At 38.7% G+C, this 17,701-nt stretch overlaps 1 non-coding gene across 1 annotated transcript; it reads right to left on the bottom strand.

The window, feature by feature from the left end:
* Window positions 1-10,825: 10,825 nt before the first annotated feature.
* LOC148567911 (small nucleolar RNA R71) lies at window positions 10,826-10,934 on the bottom strand. Its single transcript, XR_015882623.1, has one exon. It is a non-coding gene; the product is annotated as a small nucleolar RNA R71 (small nucleolar RNA).
* Between the last annotated feature and the right edge of the window lie 6,767 nt (window positions 10,935-17,701).

Raw genomic sequence — 17,701 nt, 5'->3', positions numbered from 1 at the left:
GATTTTATTAAGTTTTCATAGGTTTTTGTGTTAAATTCACATTTTTGGATTCTACTTTGATTTGTGTGTTTTTATGCAATTTCAGATATTTTCTAGCTGAAATTGAGGAGCTGGAGCAAAAGTCTGATTCAGAGACAGAGAAAGCACTGCAGATGTTGTCCGAATCTGACATCCTTGCATTTGGAAGAGCTTCTCTAGAGTTAGAGAAGTCAAAATGGAGTGTTCTTAATGGCTACAGAAAGCTGACTTCCAGAGCTTTTCGGTAATGTATAATAGTCCATACTTTGCTTTAGAATAGAAGGCCCAAAACTGGTGTCCAACGCTAGCCTCCTGCCCCATTTCAGGCGTCCAATGCCCAAAAGAGGAGACTAGCATCCAAACGCCCAAACAGGACCCCGTAGCCAGCGTTCAATGCCCTAGAAGCCTCCTAGCATGTGGATCTCATCAAAGCTCTTCCCAAACACTTACCAAGTGGGCCCCAAAAGTGGATTTTAGCACTGAAAGACTGTTTTACCCTTTCTTATGTAATCCTTAGTCATTCGTTTAATATTTAAGGGATATTTTACATAATCATAAAGACCTTTAGGCTATATTTCGTTTATATGATTGTATTTTTTATCAGTATGAGTTTCTAAACCTCCTAGGATGAAGGGAGGAGCCCTGCTAAGTTTTATCGATTAATGAAAGTACTACTGTTCTTTCTCCATTTGTGTTTGATTCTCTATTATAAGATGTATTTTTGTTCTTCATCAATATGAATGCGTTGAACTGGCATAAGGTTATCATATTCTACAAGGGTTCAGAGTGAGTCTTTCATCAGACAATGATGAACCACCAGCTTGATTATACATCTCTTAGACGGCTAATCCATGAGTTCGTTGGAGACTTCTCGAGACACAAATTCAGCCAAAGTATGGGGAGATTAGGGTCTCTGTGGTAGAGGCTAGAACCCAAAGGCACAGTATCCTCTGATCTGGAAGATTCGACCTTGTCTGTGGCATTTTGAGTAGGATCAATTAGGAGAATGAATTGCAGGAGCTTCACCTTCAATCAGACTGGATCCGCACTAACCCTGGGGTTCAGATCTGGAGGAGCATTGGCGACCTCTCAACCGGCGACAATCACATACAGCCTGCCATAGAAGAAATCATTCATAATTGAAGAAGACAGTACGACCAGAGTTAATCCAGAAGGACAAAGCATCTCCAAGCCTTAACCATCTTCTTATCACTGCTTATAATTAAACGTGTAATTCCATCTTTATTCCTTTTATGCTTTTAATCAAATCCAACAACTCTTCTATCTGCTTGACTAAGACCTACAAGATAACCATAACGTGCTTCAAGCCACAATCCTCGTGGGATCGACCTTGACTCGCTCAGGTATTACTTGGACGACCTAGTGCACTTGCTGGTTCAGCTGTACGAAGCGTGGGGATTCGTGCACCAAGTTTTTGGCGCCATTGCTGGGGATTGTTCGAGTTTGGACAACTGACGTATTATCTTGTTTCCTAGATCAAGTATTGTCTTTAATTTTGTTAAGAGTCTTTTATTTTATTTTTCTTTTTTTTTTGAAAAATCAAAAAACCTTTTTCAAAAAAAATTTCTTTTCTTTTTTTATTTTTTGTTCTTGGTTTGAGTCTTTTGTTTTTGTTCTTGTTGAAATTTTCGAATTCTTTGAGTCTTTCTTTCAAAAAAATTTCAAAAGTATTTTCTTTTGTTTGATTCTTGTGTCAATCTTTAAGTTTTGTGTCTTCTTGTGTCTTTTCTTTAAATTTTTGAAAATTGTGTTTTGGTTTTCAAAAAATTTTTAAGTTTGGTGTGTTTTGCATGTTCTTGTGTTCTTTGAATTTTTTGAGTTTTGTTTTTTTTTTTTGTTTTTCTTGATCTTCAAAGTGTTCTTAAGTTTGGTGTCTCTTTGTATTTTTCTTGTTAATTTTCACACACTAGGTCCCTTTAGATATAAAAATTTTAAGTTTTGTGTCTTTTACTTGTTTTTCTATTTCTTCATTAAATTCAAAAAAATCAAAAAATAAAATATCTTTTCTTATCTTCTCATTAATTTTCGAAAATTATAAAAAAAAAATTCAGATTTTAATTTTAAATTTTTATCTTATCTTATCTTAGTTTTCAATTTTCAAAATCAAATCTTTTAAAAAATCTTATCTTTTTCAAAATCTTATCTTATGGTTTTATCTTTCTTTAAAATTCAAAATTTAAAATTCAAAATTTAAAATTCAAAATTTAAAAATATTATCTCATCTTATTTCAAATTTTAAAATTCAATAGCAAAAATTCAAAAATTTAAATTTCAAATTTTAAAATTTTAAAAAATTAAACCTTTTCAAAATTCAAATCTTTTTCAAATCTTTATCTTATCTTGTCGACTTTTTTTTCTCAAAATTCAAATCGTTTCTATTTTTCTATCTTATCTTGTTTTCAATTCTTTCTTAATTAGTTAATTGTTTTCTCTGTCTTCTTTTTCAAAACTTCCTAACTACTTCCTCTTTCTTCTAATTTTCGAAAATTCTCTTCTTCTTCTCTCTCTTCTATTTTCGAAATTCATTAACTAATTTTCAATTTTTTTAATTAATTAACCTTAATTTTTGAAATTAATAAACAAATAAAAAAATATTTTAATTCTTGTTTATCTTTCCTACTTCTAATTCTTCTCTTCTCTACTGCTATTTATTCGAATTACTCGTCTTCTAGTTCTTCTATCTTCATTCTTCTTCCTCTTCTTTCTTCACATCTCACTGGGAGCTCCCTATACTCAAATCAGACATAGAAGCTTCCTTTTTTCTTTCTTTTCTTCTTTTCATATTTATGACTGACGTTGGGATTTTTGCCAGTAAAGAATGTCATAAAAACAGTTGCGTTGTTGATATAGTCTCTAAACCGACAGAAATCCCTTCGTACAAACGTTTTGGTTGTCACAAGTAACAAACCCCTTAAAAATTGTTAACCGAGTATTCAAACCTCGGGTCGTCTTCTCAAGGAATTTCAGGAAAATATGTTCTTATTATTGGTTATGAAGATTGTAAATTGGGGGTTTTGGAAGTTTGGGCAATGCGCACAGGTATATTTTCGAGCAATAAAAATAAATAAATAACTGTAAAATAAACTCTTGGCAAGGTATGAGAACCGAAAATCCTGTCCTTGTTATCCTTATCAGATGTGATGAGAATTGGATTTTAATCCCACTTAGTTAAGTCAAGTGGACTAATTAGCTTGATCCTCAAGTCCTAGTCAACTCCTGTGGAGAGACTAGTATTAGAGCAATCCTAGCTAAAGCAAAATCTGCCAATTTCAACCACTCCTGAGTCTGACAACTCAAGTGTTACCAATCACTTGACCAAAGCCAAAAAGGAGAAAAATATCTAAATTAAATTAAAAGCCTCAATATAAGCAAAGCAATCTTAAATCTGAAAATACCTCAAATAATATTAATTAAAAAAATCATAACATGAATGTAGCATAAGCCAAATAGGCAACATAACTAATATAAGCATTAAAGTATCTGAACGTAAGAGATAAATATAAAGTAAAAGAACGTTGAACCTGGGATTGAGAGTCCCTCCTAAAACTAAGAGAAATCCTAAATCCTAATCCTAAGAGAGAGGAGAGAACCTCTCTCTCTAAAAACTACATCTACTCCTAAAATTGTGAATGTTGAGAGCCTCCTCATGAATGGATGCATTCCCCTACTTTATAGCCTCTAATCTGTGTTTTCTGGGCCGCAAACTGGGTCAAAAACAGTCCAGAATTCGCTGGTTTCGAATTTTGTCACGCTGGTTTTTCATCACTGCGACGCGACCGCATGGATCACGCGGTCGCGTCGCCTAGCTTTAAGGTAACTATAACATATTATATATCAAATCGAAGCTCTGGACGTTAGCTTTCCAACGCAACTGGAACCGCATCATTTGGAGAAGCTAGCACTTAAACACTAGCATGTCCTCACACAACACTAGCATGTCCTCATGCTAAGCTCAAGAGAAGCTATAAAGGTGAAGAGGAATGATAGAATGTATGAAATGCAATCCTATCTATATGAATGCAACTAAATGTGAAATGATTCTACCTACTTGGTTAAAAAGTAAATAAGCTCTTCAAGACAAACATAAATCAGATTTCACTAATTCAAATTATACAATAAAAGACAAGTAAACTTGTAAGAAGATAGCTTATGAAAGCAAGGAACATAGAATCAAGCACTGAACCCTCACTGGTAGTGTATATCACTCTAATATCTCAAGTGTATAGGGTTTTTCACTCTACTATTCTCTAGTCATGCTTTCTAAACCTTGTTCTTCATCTAACCAATCAATAAATATTTAATGTACCAATGCAAACATCATGAGGTCTTTTCAAGGTTGTAATGGGGCTGAGGTAAAGGTAAGGATATATGTATGGCCAAGTGAGCTATAATATGAATCTTCAATTAACCTAAGCTCTCACCTAATATACATATACTCTATATACTTTTAAATTCATGCCTAGCTACCCATAATTCTCACTTTTGTATAATTCCCATACTTATGTACCAAATTTTGATATTTCTTTACTTTTATCACATGTGCATTGATCTTTTTATTAACTTAGCATTGTGGTAATTTTGTCCCCTTATTTATTTACTTATTTATTGAATATTTTTGGATTTTTTTTTCTTTTCTTTTTTTTTCTTTTTTTTCTTTTTGGTAGAGAAATAAACATAACTTATCAATGCACATCGATTTTCTATTATTTTTCTATTTTGATTTTTCATGAGTAGGTTCCCAAATTCCCAATATTCAAATAAATTGGAAACATGATACATTCCCTTATTAACCCATGTTCCCACAATTTCCCCCACACTTAATTGATACACAATCTCTATCTTAAGCTAACCAAAGATTCAATTGGGATATTTAATTGTTTTTTTCTGCTTTAAGGCTAGTGATGTGGTAAAATACAGAACAAGAGGGGGTTAAAAGGCTCAAAGTGGCTGACAAGGGTGATTTAAAGGGTAGGCTTATTTGGGATAAGTGAGCTAAAATAAAAATAATGGCCTCAATCATATGCAAACATGTAAATACACTAAATAATGGACATATAGATTGGAACAAAATATAGATTACAATCATAAAGAAGAAAACACATAGGAATAATATATTTATGGTTAAATAATGTAACCATATAAATAAGCTCAAATCTCACAGGTTGTGTGTTCTTTAACTCAAAAACCATGTTCCAAATACAACTTCAAACAAGTTTTAATATAAATTTTTTTTTAAATTTAAATTAGTGAAATTTTTCAAAGATAGGGTCTTAAAAAGAAACTTATTATTTTAACCAAGCAGTAACTAAATGCATAAAATCAAATAAATATGCAAATGCAACAACTAATTTAACGAAGAAAATTAAAACATTGGTGTTGAGACAGAGACGTACTAACCCACGGAGATCGGTATCGACCTCCCCACACTTAAAGATTGCACCGTCCTCTGTGCATGCTGAAATGTGCAGGTGGACGGGTTGTTTCAACTGTTGCTTTTCTCTAAGGATTGTGCAGATGGACTTGTCTGTCTCCCCATGTAAACGTCTTTCGGTTCTCTTCCTGGTGGCCATCCTGAAAGAAAAAGGGAAGAAAGGTAACCCAATAATAGAGATAAGAAAATAAATGAAGTATGGTTGGGTTAATGCCAAATGAAAAGGGTCTCAATTACATGGTAGCTACAACATCAAGTGAGAAAACAATAGAAGCCATGGCATGCCAGTGGTACAAAATTTGTAACATAGGGGAGGAGTGTGGGTAATGGAAGTATCAATACAAGCTCATGTCAATGCAAATAAAGTGCAAGTATCATAAAAGATTGGCATTGGCAGATAATTAATATCATCCCACAGTGTAAAACAAGTTACCAAAATAAATTTAAGAAAAGATGCAACAGTTGAATAAAAATTTTTTTTTTAACACCAATAGAAAAATAGAAAATTCAGAAAAGAAAATAAAAATATGCACAAATTTAAAATGCAATGAATGAAAATATGTAAATAAATTAAATAAAATAGAATGGAGGTGAAAGAAAATAAGAAAGGAAGAAGAAAGAAATAAAAAAAGATAAGAAAAATAAGGATTAGAGAAGAAAAGATAAGAAAATTGCTGATCTGGATAGGTTGTGTGACGCTGGCGACGCGGTCGCGTGGTGCGCGATAAGATTGGGTGACGCGGACGCGTGGGGCATGCGATCGCGTGACTTAATTTGTGCTAGTGGCGCGAGTGCAGCCTCGCGGTCGCACAACTCTCTGTTCAAAACTCAGTATTGCCAAAATCCAGGGTGACGCGGTCGCGTGGTCGACGCGATCGCGCGGGTGGCCTTATTTCCAATATGACGCGGACGCATGGGTGACGCGTTCGTGTGGCAGTGCTTGTGCTACTAGCACGGGTCCAGCCCAACTCCAGCTCAACTTTCGGCCATGCACCCTTTTGACGACGATTTTCAGGGCACGCGACCGCGTGGGTGACGCGGTCGCGTGGGAGGCCAAAGTTCCCATGTGACGCGGACGCGTGGGCGACGCGGTCGCGTGGGGTGATTTGTGCCATTGGCACGCCTCCAGCGCTGCTCCTGCGAAACTCTCTGTTCATATTAATATTGTCTCCCATCTCCTTGCGACGCGGACGCGTTGCTGATGCGGTCGCGTCGCGTGCTCGCTCTTTTTTTTTTTTAATCTGAAAAGATGCAGAATGCAGTGTTAATATGAATGTGATGCAAAACTCCAGGTTCAATATAATAAAATAAAATGAAACTCAAAAACAAATAAAACTAAATAAAAATGAAAAAGAACGATCATACCATGGTGGGTTGTCTCCCACCTAGCACTTTTAGTTAAAGTCCTTAAGTTGGACATTTGATGAGCTTCCTGTTATGGTGGCTTATGCTTGAACTCATCCAGGAATCTCCACCAGTGTTTGTGATTCCAGTAACCTCCGGGGTCCCAAACTAGGCATGTAAAACCCTTAAGAAGCTTCAAACAGATTCTTAAGCTCCCGGGGTAACAAATGCCAGAACAGATTCCAGGATCCCAAACTTTACTTTTACACCCGTTTTTGTCTCGATCTGCATTTTTCCAGCCGGGTGAAAGGTGATCTGAATTCTCACTGCAGCGACCAAACAGCTTCCTAGACCCATTTAGTTGAGCTTTATACCAACCTTTGCATTTGAACTTAAAGCTTCCAGCCATGATGAACCTTGCAGGACAATTCTTACCACTAGCCATCTTCCTCCTACTCTTAATGTCACAAAGAGCTCTAAGTTGACCATCCGTCTCCAGTAGCTCATATTCAAGTGGAATTAGAAAGCTAAGGGATATGAATTTTACCCACTTGAATGTTGTGAAGGATGATGGCAACTTAGGGGGAGGTATTTTTAATGAAATTGCAAGTTCCACTCCCTTGTGCTCTTCTCTGATAATTACCACCTCTTTGCAAGCTTCTTCAATTTCAACCTCTTCCTCTTGGTATCTTTCTTCCAATTCAATCTTCTCTTCATTGCTTTCCAAGGGCATGGGAGGTTGTGCTTCTTCTTCTTGAATCTCCATCTCTTGATCAACCTCTTCCAAGTCTTCAACTGTGATATGCCTTGGAGGTTGTACACCCTCCTTAGCATCAATTTCAAACGTCTTGGAAGGGGGTTCTATGACTGGACTTTTCCATGGAGGTTCTGCATCTCTTAAGTCTTCAACCACTTCTTCTTCTTCTTGAACAATGACAGCTTCTTCTACTTGTTCTAGTACGAATTCATTCTCTGTCTTGTCCACTGGGGTTTCTGGTATCTCCTTCATGCTACACTCTTCACTAGACTGTCCACATGGAGCTGTGGCTGGTCCTTGTATATTTGAGCGCCTAGAAGCCCATTGAATTAATGCTTACTCCAGTTGTTGAATGGTTGCCTGAAATTTAATTACTGTTTCCCTTAGGCGATCCTCTGCTTCTCGGGTTGCCGGACTTGGACATGATACAAAGGAAAGTGGTGGTGATTGGGAGTAATTGGATTGGAATTGGGGGTGGTTCTATATATGGTTCATATGGCTCATAAGGTGGTTGGTATGGTGGTTGAGGGTTAGGGTCATATGGAGGTGAATGGCGAAAAGGGGCTTGTGAGTTTGGTGGTCCAAAGTTATGTTGAGGAAAGGGTTCATAGGCATATGGTGGTGGTTGTTGATAATTAAAAGAGTGCTCACCATAGCCATTGCCTTGATATGCATCACAGAATGGTTGTTGATGGTCCATTGGAGGTGGTTGTTGCCATGAGGGTTGATTAAATCCTTTTGGCTCCTCCCATCTTTGATTCTTCCAACTTTGATGCATATTTTCATTATAGTTTCCATTCCTAACAACAACATTGGAATCAAACTTGAAGCGAGAGGGGTGAGAATTCATAATAACTAATAAAAATTTAAAAACAAAAATAAAAACAAATTGAAATTAAAAAGTTATTTAAATTTTTAATTTGAAAATTAAATTTTGAAATTTTGAAATTTTGAAATTTCGAAATTTTGAATTTTAAATTTTTGAAATTTGAATTTTTGAAATTTGAAATTTGAAAATTTTTAAATTTGAATTTTGAAAATTTTTAAATTTGAATTTTGAAATTTGATTTTTTTTTAAATTTAAATTTTGAAATTTGATTTTTGAAATAAGATAAGATAAAATAAAAATTTTAAAATAAAAACCAATAACCTCTTAACTTAAGAAAAAGCAAAAATAAAAATAAAAACAAATAAACAAGCAAAAATAAAATATTTACAATAACCAATAATAAGACACACGTTTGCAATTCCCCGGCAACGGCGCCATTTTGACGTTAGGATTTTTGCCAGCAAAGAATGTCATAAAAACAGTCGCGTTGTAGATATAGTCTCTAAACCGACAGAAATTCCTTCGTACAAACGTTTTGGTTGTCACAAGTAACAAACCCCTTAAAAATTGTTAACCGAGTATTCAAACCTCGGGTCGTCTTCTCAAGGAATTGCAGGGAAGTATGTTCTTATTATTGGTTATGAAGATTGTAAATTGGAGGTTTTGGAAGTTTGGGCAATGCGTACAGGTATATTTTCGAGCAATAAAAATAAATAAATAACTGTAAAATAAACTCTTGGCAAGGTATGAGAACCGAAAATCCTGTCCTTGTTATCCTTATCAGATGTGATGAGAATTGGATTTTAATCCCACTTAGTTAAGTCAAGTGGACTAATTAGCTTGATCCTCAAGTCCTAGTCAACTCCTGTGGAGAGACTAGTATTAGAGCAATCCTAGCTAAAGCAAAATCTGCCAATTTCAACCACTCCTGAGTTTGACAACTCAAGTGTTACCAATCACTTGACCAAAGCCAAAGGGAGAAAAATATCTAAATTAAATTAAAAGCCTCAATATAAGCAAAGCAATCTTAAATCTGAAAATATCTCAAATAATATTAATTAAGAAAATCATAACATGAATGTAGCATAAGCCAAATAGGCAACATAACTAATATAAGCATTAAAGTATCTGAACGTAAGAGATAAATATAAAGTAAAAGAACGTTGAACCTGGGATTGAGAGTCACTCCTAAAACTAAGAGAAATCCTAAATCCTAATCCTAAGAGAGAGGAGAGAACCTCTCTCTCTAAAAATTACATCTACTCCTAAAATTGTGAATGTTGAGAGCCTCCTCATGAATGGATGCATTCCCCTACTTTATAGCCTCTAATCTGTGTTTTCTGAGCTGCAAACTGGGTCAAAAACAGTCCAGAATTCGCTGGTTTCGAATTTTGCCACGCTGGTTTTTCGTCACTGCGACGCGGCCGCATGGATCACGCGGTCGCATCGCCTAGCGTCAAGGGAAATATAACATATTATATATCAAATCGAAGCCCCGGACGTTAGCTTTCCAACGCAACTAGAACGGCGTCATTTAGACCTCTGTAGCTAAAGTTATAGCTGTTTGAGTGCAGAGAGGTTAGGCTGGACAGCTTAGCAATTTCTCCAACTTCTTGCATTCCTTCCACTTTTGCGTGCTTCCTTTCCATCCTCTGAGCCATTCCTGCCCTGTAATCTCTGAAATCACTTAACATACATATCAAGGCATCTAATGGTAATTAAGAGAGGATTAATAATAAGCAAATATAAGATCAAAGAAGCATGTTTTCAATCAAAGCACATAATTAGGAAGGCAAATGTAAAACCATGCAAATAATATGAATAAGTGGGTAAAGAGTTGATGAAATCCACTCAATTGAGCACAAGATAAACCATAAAATAGTGGTTTATTAATGACCAAGAACATGGATTAAGAGCCTCTCTTTAATCTTGATCCTGAACCTGAACGGACTTTAAGGAGGGGCTTACAACAAGTTAAATCACAAAACTCCAGAAGAAACCTTTTAGAAATTTTGAACAAGAAGATGAAGACATGGCCAAACTTGAGGCAGAGGCAAGAAAGGTTCTTGGTGACTTCACCATGCCTACCTCTGAATTTTATGGCAGAAGTATCTCTATACCTGCCATTGAAGCTAACAATTTTCAACTTAAGCCTCAGTTAGTCTCTCTTCTGCAACGGAATTGTAAGTTCTATGGACTTCCACTGGAAGATCCACATCAGTTCTTAGCTGAATTCCTGCAGATCTGTGATACTGTTAAGACCAAGAGAGTAAATCGTGAGGTCTACAAACTGATGCTCTTTCCCTTTGCTGTAAGAGACAGAGCTAAGCTATGGTTAGATTCTCAACTTAAAGAGAGTCTAGACTCTTAGAAAAAGCTGGTCAATACTTTTCTGGCTAAATTTTTTCCTCCTCAGAGGATGAGCAAAATCAGAGTGAAAGTTCAAACCTTCAGACAAAGAGAAGGTGAATCCCTCTATGAAGCTTGGGAAAGATACAAGCAACTGATCAGGAGATGTCCTCTTGACATGCTCTCAGAATGGTCTATCATTGGCATGTTCTATGATGGTCTGTCTGAGATGTCCAAAATATCCTTGGACAGCTCTGCAGGTGGAACACTCCACTTGAAGAAAATACCTAGAGAAGCAAGAGAACTCATTGAGATGGTTGCAAACAACCAATTCATGTACACTTCTGAGAGAAATCCTATGAATAATGGGATCCTTCAGAAGAAAGGAGTTCTTGAAGTTGATACTCTAAATGCCATATTGGTTCAGAACAAGATCTTGACCCAGCAGATCAATATGATCTCTCAGCATTTGACTGGAATGCAAACTGCAGCTGGCAGTACTCAGGAAGCTTCTTCTGAAGTAGAAGCTTATGATCCTGATCAACCCACCATGGAAGAGGTGAATTACATGGGAGAACCTTATGGAAACACCTACAATCCTTCATGGAGGAATGATCCTAACCTTTCATGGAAGGATCAACAGAAGCTTCAGCAAGGCTTCAACAACAATCAAGGTGGAAGGAACCAGAATAGGTTCAACAACAGACCACTATTCCCATCTTCTCAGGAACATATGGAAACCCCTAAGCAGAGCCTTTCTGACTTAGTCACTCTGGTTTCCAGCCTCTCTAAGACCACTCACAGTTTTATAACTGAAACAAGATCCTCCATCAGAAATTTGGAGGTACAGATTGTTCAACTGAGCAAAAGGATTCCTGAGACTCCTCTAGACACTCTTCCTAGTAACACTAAAGTAAACCCAAGAGAAGAGTGCAAGGCCATCACCATAGAGGCTAAGGCCAAATCTGGAGAGACTATGATGGCATTGAACGCCAGTAAAAAGTATATCACAGGGCATTCAACGCCCAACCTGGCAGCAAGCCTGGCGCTGAACGCCAGTGAGGAAGTCCTCAATGGGCGTTCAACGCCCATCCTGGCAGCAAAGCTGGCGTTCAACGCCAGCTAGGGAACACTAGCTGGGTGTTCAACGCCCAAATAAGCAGGAACTCTGGCATTGAATGCCAGAGAGGAAGCCCTCACTGGGCATTCAACGCCCAACCAGACAAGGAAGCTGGCGTTGAATACGAGCTAGGACATCCCTGCTGGGCGTTCAATACCCATAATGGTAAGAGAACTGGCATTTAACACCATTAAAGGTAGACAGCATGGGCATTCAATGCCCAAAGAGCCATCAGAGCTGGCGTTAAACGCCAGTAAAGGCACACCCTCTAAGTGCTCAATACACAATCAAGAAATCCCTATCCAAGAACTAAAGGAAGACAAGGGTCACATAGAGACCATAGAGGTTCCTTTGCATGCACTTCTACAGTGCATTAGTTCTGATGAACACTCATCCTCTAATGAGGATGAAGATACTAGGGAAGAGCAAGTTGCTCGGTACCTAGGAGCTCTCATGAAGCTGAATACCAAGCTATTTGGTATAAAGCCTTTAGAGTAAGAACCTCCATTACTTTCCAAAGAACTTAATGCTTTGGTTTAGCAGAAACTATCTCAGAAGCTTCCAGATCCTGGATGCTTCCTAATTCCTTGTACCATAGGCACTATGACCTTTGAGAAGGCTCTATGTGACCTAGGGTCAAGCATAAACATCATGCCACTCTTTGTGATGGAAAAGTTGGGAATCTTTGAGGTGCATGCTGCAAACATTTCACTAGAGATGGCAAACAAGTCAATGAAGAAGCCATATGGCTTAGTAGAGGATGTCTTGGTGAAGGTTGAAGACCACTACATCCTTGCAAACTTCATAGTCTTGGATATAGGAGAGGATGAGGATGATTCTATCATCCTTGGAAGACCTTTCCTAGCTACTACAAATGCCATGATTAATGTGATAAAGGGAGAAATGGTTTTCCAACTAGGAGAGGACTACATCTTGTTCAAGATGTCTAATCCTAATTCTCCCTCTGAAAAGAAAGAAATCATGGTGCAAAATTTAGTGTTCCAACCCTCTCTTTCTGTGCAGAGCTTTACTGAGCCCCCAAACATCAATTCTATGTTTGGTGTTGGGCAACCATTAACAAGCACTGAGAATAAAGGTACTCAGAAAGAAAGTACCTAAAGGCTGAAGGGACAAGAAAGTCCCCACTGAAAGCCTCTTACTTGGCATGAGAGTTGTCTTCACCAAGAAACCAGTCATACCACATACAGTGAGTTGTATCCTGTCTCTAGAGCATGTAAAGCTCATTCATGAGAGGACAGGAAGAAAGTTCATTGTAAGGGGCAAAATTCTAAACCCATACTCACCTCTGTAAGGAGCTAACTGTCAAGCTAATGATGTTAAAGAAGCGCTTGTTGGGAAGTAACCCAATATTAATTAATTATTTTCATTTTGTTTTTTCTCTTTAAGTTTTTTTTTTAAGTTTATGATCATGTGCATCAGGCAGAGCAGAGACAGAAATGTTCAACAGTAAAAATAGAACACTTTGGATGGAGTGTTGCTGGCATTGAACGCCAGCCATGGAGCAGACCCTGGGCGTTCAAACGCCAGTACAGAGGGTAGGGATTCTTAAATTCCTACCTCTTAGGACCAGTGAGTCTCACAGCATCTTTACCTACCCTAGTTTTTTCTTCTCTCTTTCACGCTTCCCCGTACACTCTTCCCTATAAATCCTAGCCCAATCACATCCATATCACTTCTCCAAAACCATCATAACTCCCACCAACACCCACCCACTTCAAAATCAAATTTCCCTCCCAATTACCCACCTATGGCCGAACCTAACCCTACTCCACTCCTATAAATACCACTCATTATAACCCTTCATACACACACCTCTCATACACTCTAAAGCCCCATTCGGACGAGCCCTCTCTCCCCCTCCATCTTCTTCTATTTTCTTCTTCTTCTTCTACTCCATTCTTCTCTTTTCTTTATTTTTTCTCGAGGACAAGCAAAGCTTTTAAGTTTGGTGTTGGAAAAGCATTGCTTTTTACTTTCCATTACCACTTGTGGTACCCAAGGTTGGAGAATCCTCTAGAAAGAGGTAAGGAAAGGCAGTAGCCGCTACCTCTGAATCTTTGGAGATGGAGAGATTCAACACCAAATCCCATCAAGACGACTTCTATGAAGTAGTGGCCAAGAAGAAGGTGATCCCTGAGGTCCTATTCCGAGGGTTACCTGAAACTATAGGTCGATCTCGGACAAGATCTTTTGTACTGGTCAGAGATGACGTGTCCGGCTGGTGGATGGTGGCCGGAGCTGTCGTGTCCGATTTGTGGGACTGGCTGCACTGCTGATCCTTCATCACTGGAGGGTGAGGGGTACCTGCAAGAGACTCCGATGCTTAAGTTAGCATGGGTATTAAGTAGGTTTTTAGTAGAATCAGAGTATGAGTTATACTTGGGTGCTCCAGTGTATTTATAATGGTGTGGAGTGACCTTTTTAGATAAGATAAGTTAGTTATCTTATCTTATCTTATCTTATCTTTAGGTGAGGTCAGCTTATCTTCAAGGGAACCGCCTTTATCTCTATAGGCTTGGACTGCCTTTGGATTTAGGTCGTGTTCCTCTATTTGGGCCATTTACTGGGCTTTCCTGTCGATTTCGCCGATCTCTTTGAGAAGAGGTCGGATAGCCTGACCTGAAGAGGTCGATCGCTTTGTTACTGAACATTCCGGGTTGGATAGCTCGACCCATTGTGTGAACAGTGCCTCTGCTCGAGCTCGGTCTTTCTTTTTGAGGTCGAGTCCTAGTTCTTAAGACTTTGATCCTTCTCTGGTGAAGCCGAACTCGAGCATTTGTCGACTTCTTTCTTTGTAGAATCTTCCTTTTTTGAATGTGGAACGTTTTCTTCTGAAAGTGCGCGCTTTTATATTAGTGCTCTGTTCTTGGGAACGTGCGAGGGTTTAATACCTTCATTAATTGGTTTTAATTACCCCATTTCCCTTGGCTTTTTATTTTGAACTTTACACATAGAAACAGTTTCTCTTTTCCGTTTTTACTTGTAACTTCCTTTTCTTTCTCCCTTTCTGTTTCCTGAAGTTTGCGGTTTTCACATTTCTTCCCTGCGACATCATTTGGTGATTTCTTGGTGTCTCTCTTTGCTCGAAAGGCGATTCTGTCCCTCCGTCTTCGATCTTTTATGAAACTTCTTCCTTTGTTCAGGTTGGTTCTTCTTTTCATTGTTCTAATCCTTTTTTCTGATAAGGCTTTGATTCTGACTGAATGTACGTTGGGAAAGCTTGAGCCTTTTTGTAGTCTTGTGTTTGCTTGTTACTGTGATGTATTTTTTCTGGTTTCTTTTTCATCTTTATGCATACTCCTGGTATTTCTGTTGAGGCTTTCTAGGGCTTTACATGTTCTGTTGTTGCTTCTGGTTGTTTTTTGATACTTTAAAAACTGTATTTGTTTACTTCTGCAAAGATTGCCCCTTGATTTTTGCCCTGTTGATAGCTTTCCTTGCTGCTGAACCTTTGTAAGAGATGATCGATGCTTTACTTTGATTTACTTTGTTTGTTCGGAGGGGGATTTTATTTCTCTGAAGAAAAGGTCGCGTCTTTGATGATATTTTGTTGTTTAGTAGCTTCGTTCGTTGATCAAAACTAGGATAGTGAATCTGGGAGGTATTTTATTTTGGTGATCTGTGGCTTGTAGCTTTCTTCTCAAAGTGTCGCTTTAGTTGAAAGAAAAAGAAAAAATGGTTTATTGTTTTCTTGTTGGGACGTATCGAGATGTAGGCTTGTAGGTTTCTTGAGTCCCTGTCCTGCTAACTGCCTCCAAAGGATGCCCCTGGATCTTTTTGGTGTGGGTCCTAGGGTTTCCTTTTGTTGTTTGTACTGTGCTGGATTATGTTGGCCAAGTTGTTTTGATTTCGTCCGAGATGTTTTTTAGTAATCCAATCTTCTTTTCTTGTTTGTAGGACTAGTTGGCCATGTCTTCTTGCAAAAATATTGTAGAGACGTCCTCTAAGGTCCCTGAGGGAATGTCCGATTGGTTGGACTCCCTTGTTTTGATGTGTGTTTCTGTGGTCAATGCTGAATTCTGTGTTGAGCTTAGAAAACATCACCGCCTTTGTAAGAGTAGAGATCAAGAGAGGAATTATGAATTGGTAGCACCTGACTCCGAGGAGAGGGTTTGCTTCCCTACCCTGACCCAGGGGGAGCGCCCTTTCTTTTATGCTTACGACTATTTTTTTAGCCAGTTGGACATCACTTTTCCCTTCACTTCCTTTGAGACCGATTTGTTGTGGTCGTGTAATGTAGCCCCATCCCAGCTACATCCGAACTCCTGGGGCTTTATTAAGATTTTTCAGCTTCTTTGCCGAGAATTGGATGTTACCCCTTCTCAAACTCTTTTCCTTTATTTGTTTGTTTTAACTAAGCCTGGGATTTCTGCAAAAAAGAAAGCCTCGTGGGTTTCTTTTAGATCTGCACAAGGACATAAGGTTTTTACCATGTATGACGAGTCCTTTAGGAACTTCAAGAACTATTTTTTCAAGGTTCGAGCTGTTGAAGGAGCTCGTCCCTTTTTCCTGAAAGCGAATGATGAGCCATCTTTCCGTCTGCATTGGCAGCAGAATGTAGTAGTATCCCGCTACATGTGAGAAATGCTCGACGAGATTGAGCAGGCCTTTGTAACAGTTTTGGAGAACCTTTGGGGGGAACCTCCTTATCTGGATACTAAAAAGTCTTTGGGGGACCCCTCCCTCATCCGAACTGCGTTGGGTATTACTTGATATATATTGTTCTTGTTTTTACTCTGCTTTTTTATCTTCTTTCTTGGTCTGTAAAACTGCTGGTTTTCATTTCGCAGAGATGGCCAAGAATAACGATGCAATGAAAGCTTTCAAGAAGGCGAGAAAGGCTACTGCAGCTCAGAACATCTCGACCAAGACTGATGGGGAAAGATCTTCTCAGATGACGTCAAAACCATCTGTGCCAAGCTCTCCTAGTCCGAGGAGAATGATTCCTACTCTTCGAGTCCGTTTGGTGGATCCTCCGCAGTCTTCTGCTGCTGCTGCATCTTCTCCTCTGGCTATTCCTCCTTCCAAAAGACCTCGGACTGTTGAACCCTTTAATCTGGATGTGCCTGATTTTGATCCTATTGGCTTTGTCGACCAGCAGATTGGTCTTTATGGTGCCCTCTCTATGGATGATGTTTCTCTCCTTTGCCATTTAGATTTTATAACTCGGAGTAGCATCAAGATGGCGCATATGGGTGCTGCCCTGTACCGAACTGCCCAAGACCTTCCTCTGCATGTTACCAAAGCCTTTATGGAGGAGGCTAAGCGGGAGTTTGACCGGATAAAGGGTTTGAAGGAGGAGCTCGAAGTGAAGGTGTCCAAACTGGAGAAGGAGTTGGAGGGCGAGAAAGCTAGTTCTATTGTTTTGGCAGCTTCTGTAAGGTTGGTTGAAGACACAGCATTAAGGCACAAGGATAGCTACATCACGTCCTATAGGAAAGTGATGCGTCTTAGGGAGGAGTTGGAGTCGGTCCGGGTTGATTATTCCGAGCTCCAGGGTCACCTTGTGGGCAGTATAAATGCTGCTTATGAGAACCTGAAGGAGCAGGTTCAAGTTATTGCACCTGAGGCCGACCTTACTCTCTTTAGTCTGGACAATGTTGTAAAGGATGGCAAGATTGTCCCTGACGACCCTGATGACGATGATGTTGAACCTCGCTCCGTGCCTACTACCAAAGCCTCTGTGGTGCCGACTTCTTCAGTTCCTTCGGTTGAGGCCAGTCATCCCGAGTCAGAACCTGACTGTCGAATCTTGAATCGGGATGATGGGACTGTGAATGCCGTGCCTTTTCAGACTCATCCTCCTTCACC

This window comes from Arachis ipaensis, chromosome B4 (genome assembly GCF_059453495.1).
Source record: "Arachis ipaensis isolate K30076 ecotype BB chromosome B4, ASM5945349v1, whole genome shotgun sequence".
NCBI classification, from domain to species: domain Eukaryota; kingdom Viridiplantae; phylum Streptophyta; class Magnoliopsida; order Fabales; family Fabaceae; genus Arachis; species Arachis ipaensis.
Note: the sequence above shows the minus strand (reverse complement) of the source record. Positions and strands in the feature narration are given on the sequence as shown.